The 4761-nt window shown below is 36.6% G+C and overlaps 1 pseudogene; it reads left to right on the forward strand.

The window, feature by feature from the left end:
* Positions 1-6: 6 nt before the first annotated feature.
* LOC115834051 lies at positions 7-960 on the forward strand (annotated as a pseudogene).
* The last annotated feature ends 3801 nt before the right edge of the window (positions 961-4761 follow it).

Here is a 4761-nt window from a genome sequence, read left to right on the forward strand (position 1 = left end):
CGTCAAAATGGAACAATTGTTAATGAAAAACGGATTGTTCAGCTGAAAACTAAATGTGACCCTTATGAACGTGAGCATGGAGAGAAAGTGAAACTTGGAGAGATTGGAGAGACACGAACAACCGCCAGGAGCTCTGCACGCAGCTGGAAGAACTCAGTAACGTACTCAGCTGTGGCAGAAATGGAGATAATAAAAGTCTGATGTAGAAGTACTCACAGAGAACCATGCTCCTTAGTCAATCTCAGATTATTGTCAGACCTACTCTAATGATGTTAGTCTTCCAAATAAAGTCAGTGCCTCAACTGTCAGATCAGCAAGATCATGATATCGAAACTCCTTATCTTCTCACATTCACGCTGGCAGTGATAGCTGTGTTGGATGTGAACCATGGTAGGTTAGAGCTCACCTTTTCCTCGATAAGAAAGATGAATCATGTGTTGGCCCAACATTAACTAAGAAGGAAACGAGTTGGATAGAAGAAAAGGATTTTTAAAATATATGAGTAAAATATGGTTTACAGAATACAGACTATGAAGATGATAAGATACTAGACAACTTAAACTATAAAGATAGAGCTGGAAAACATAGGGAGCAGATTGGAAGTGAAGGGAATTTCCAGAGAGATGATGCTCCTGCATCTGTTCATTCTGAAATTACTGATAGTGACAAAGGTCAGAAGATGTTGAAAAAGACGTGTTGAAAACAGGAGAATGCCTGGGGAACGATGGCAGGAGAATAAGATTTCTGATACAGCTTCAGCTTCGGCAAACACGTGCAGGATTGGAGACAGACAAACCATCCTCGATTAAAGAGACTCACCTTCTCCAAAACTAGAACAACAACAGCAACAACACAAACTAGGACAAAGCACAGGAGAGGTTTGCTGAAAACTTTCCAGAAACTAAACTTCCAAAAGATGACCTAAGAACCATTCCTTGGGTAAAAAAGACTGAGGAGTGAAGGTTAATCACAGAAGAATCCTCAACCTTTTTTAAAAATAGAGTTTGGAAACCCTTATTTTATTGCAGAGCGTTTCTCCCCAAAAAAGTCAATGGCACAAGAAAACTGTGTCACAGTTTACCCCTTCCTGATTCAGAAATGTGTAATAAAGTGTGGTTTGCAGCTTTTAAAAAACAATTTTTAAACCAATTATTAGTGACTGAGTTAAGTTATACAGTAAGTGAACTAAAGTTCACAGGGCACAGATAAGTTTATCAAACTTTACTATTTTATCTTGTCATTTATAGCATCCATATAAGCAATTAGCCATATAAGCAAAATTCATATAACCACTTAAACGTACATTTGTCCTTGTATCCATATATTCATACTAAGATGCACAGAAAATACATCAAAAGAAACATTGAAAGTATATAAAAATAAATCTGACAATATAATTATGCCCTTCAGGACCTAGATTAAAAAATGTGGAGAAAACATGGATAGTGATGCATATATTTTCTTATATTTGGAATAGCCTAAATCATATTAAAGAACTAATGAACAGCTGACATGTCATAGAAAATTCGTCTTTTATTGTTTTCCTTCGTGAGGAATCTGAATTTGTTGATATGTACCATACATTCAGCATTTGTATTTGGTTTGTTTCATAGCTAATGAAATGTTTATACTCGAGCAAATGAGTACAATGTTGAAATAGTCCGTGTGCTGGCATTCATACTTTTTATAAATATCATTGCAGGCAATGAAGTTGTGCCCAGAAAAATCTGATTTCGAGTACAAAGGAATACGTAGCCAGGGCTGTCAAGCCCAATATATTTATTGAAAATGTCTTAAATTGCCATAAAAATTTTATAATGTATAAATAACTCATTTCAATAAATTATGAATTTAAAAAAATACAAATGATATCTTTTATGGATTAGGGAAGTGCTGATGAGACAGAATGGCAATTGAAGCCAAAAGTTCCAAATTCAGGTAAATAATTTGACTCATATTAGTTTTATGTTAGAGAAAAGAAGACTTTTGACTATATACTATTTATTGCAGTGGAGTATTTCAAAAATATGTACATATATATAATTAAGTTTCTAATGGTATAAAAGTAATCACATTCTACAAATTATTACAGTATGGTCTATTGATGGGAGGGGTGTTTCAAGTGAAAAAACTTGGAATTTTCTCATGAGGTAGTGATAGATGCCGGTAGAAAATCTATGTAAAATATTTCACTCATATATGTAACTATGGATATTTCTGGTTTTTCAGAAAAATAATTTACTTTAAACACTTAATGTAGACAACTAAAATCACCAAGAAGTTACAAGAATTCACAGAATGCCTAATATAGTTCAAAGGAAATTAAAGAAAACATCCCAGGACTGGAAGTAAATAAAGGTAATGATGTAGAGAAGTAATCAGACCTAAGAGGCCAGGGCTCCACTCAGATGCGTCTGATCACAAGATTGTCAGGTCATGTGGGATGTTCCTTCTGACAAGGCAAAATGAAATAAACAAAGAGAACTGCCTGCGGCATTGGAATGTGGTGTTCCCATATGTGAGGATTAAATTATAAATTATGTTGCACACAAGAGAGATGAGCTACTGGGGTGAAGCATCAGAAGAAATATGGCACATTAATCTCAGATTTGAATTAGATTTAAATGTTTAAGTCAATATAATGGAAAAATAAGAAATCAAAATATTGTAGAAAGAAACTACGGGCTTGTCAAGCTATGTTTGGAAAAGAGGCAAATGAAAAGTAAAGATATTGGAAGTGTTGTAAAACAATTTAATGTACAAACATATAAATTGCATATTAAAATAGCTGAGCCGAAAACAGGACTAGTATAGTGAAATGCTGATCACAATTAATGTAGTCATATATATTATAGAAGGCAAATTAATAGAAAATATAAATATATTTATATATGAAGGTTAGATTGAGAAGAAATAAAAAGCATTAATTGTTTTACTAGACTCTTTAAACAGGAAGGCAATAGTCAAAGGATCAGTGACTCATAAGTCTCAGAAATTGGAAACCAGACATGAATCCTTTAAAAGTTTAGGGTGTAATATATTAAAAAAAGGTAAATTAAGAAATACTAAGAAGAAATAATGGTTTTGGTTATTGTGAATATTGCTTAATAAACATGAAAGCGCAGTTATCTTTTTGAAGTGCTTATTTTGTTTCCTTTTGATATAAACGAGGTAATGAGATTGCTGGATCTTATGGTAGTTTTATTTATAATTTATTGTAAAACCTCCATGCTGTTCTCCTTATAGAAATGGTAAATGTTTGTAGTAATTTACATTCCTACCAACAGTGTATAAGTGCCCATCTACAGAATGAATAAAGAAAATGTTATACACACACACAGGAATAATGTTCAGTCATAAAACAGGATGAAGTTCCTCATTTGTGTCAACATGGATGAGCCTAGAGGACATTACGTTAAGTGGAATAAGCCAGGCACAGAAAGAAAAAGACCACGCGCTCTCACTCATGTGACATCTGAAGAAGTCCATCTCATAGAAGGAGAGAGTAGGTTGGTGGTTACCAGAGGTTAGTGATGGCAGAAGGATGAGGCAGTGGGGAGAGCTTTGTCACTGGGTACAAATTTACAGTTAGGGAGAATAAATCCTGGTGTTCTATTACACAGTACGATGACTATAGCTAATAATAATGTACCGTTTATTCTATAATAGCTTGAAGAGAGGATTTGAACAAGGAAATAAATATTTAAAGTGTAAAATATGCTAATTACTCTGGTTGGATCACAGTACAGTGTATATGGTACAATGTGATGCAGTGAAACATCATATAGTTAACACATGATAATTATACATGTTTACAGAGGATAGTGTGATGTTTCACTGCATCACACTGTACCGTGTAGTATGATGCAGTGAAACATCACGCTGTAGCCCATAAATATTACTGGTTCAGCAAGGAACTGTGGGACACAGAGCAGCTCTGGGTTAGCCATGACCAGCAGCTTCACCTGTGTGGGGTAGCGAGAGGAGAAGTGCCCTGTGCTCAGCTAAGAGTTGACCCGTGACCCCATCCACCTTGACTGATAGGTGCCAACAGAGGACAGGGACCCCTAACTTCAGGCAGAGGCAGGAAGAAGTCATTGCCTCCTTTTTTTTCTTTTGAGAGTGTCTCACTCTATTGTCCAGGCTGGAATGCAGTGGCGCGATCTTGTCTCACTGCAACATACATAGGGGTGTACGTCAGAGTCACACCTGCAGGAAGTTCCCTGGGTGAGATTAACAATCCCACATAAGTGCCGGTTCTGGGTATGAGAGTCAACGCCTCCTGTGTGTTGCGTCTATGTACATAAGTCACAATCTCAATGGTGGAATGTATTTTTCCATGAGAGCCTTAATGCCTTTTGAAAACTGAGTTATCTTAGTGGAGTCACAGCCTCACAAGTGTTTTGGATCTTGGTCAGGGAGTCACAAACCCACTTGTGGACAACATCCACTTATGAGAGCCAATTTTCCAAGTTTTGACTGCCTCTGGGTGTGAGATTCAGAACCTCAATTATGGGCTGTGTTCGTGTGGGAGAATGACAATTTTGACTGATGGCTGGGCTCAGGCAGGAGCCTTTCATCCTGCAGGTGTTGAGATAAATGATATGTCACAATTCCCAAAATATGCTGGGTGCAGGCAAAAGAGGAGAGTCATATTAGCTGGTTGCTAGGTCCAGTTATATGTCACCACCTCCGTTTTTGTCAGGGCTAAGGCAGAAGAGGAGAGTCAGAGCTAAAGAAATGTCACAATGTCCCTGTGGG

This window comes from Nomascus leucogenys, unplaced genomic scaffold (assembly GCF_006542625.1).
Source record: "Nomascus leucogenys isolate Asia unplaced genomic scaffold, Asia_NLE_v1 001262F_44854_qpd_obj, whole genome shotgun sequence".
Classification (NCBI taxonomy): domain Eukaryota; kingdom Metazoa; phylum Chordata; class Mammalia; order Primates; family Hylobatidae; genus Nomascus; species Nomascus leucogenys.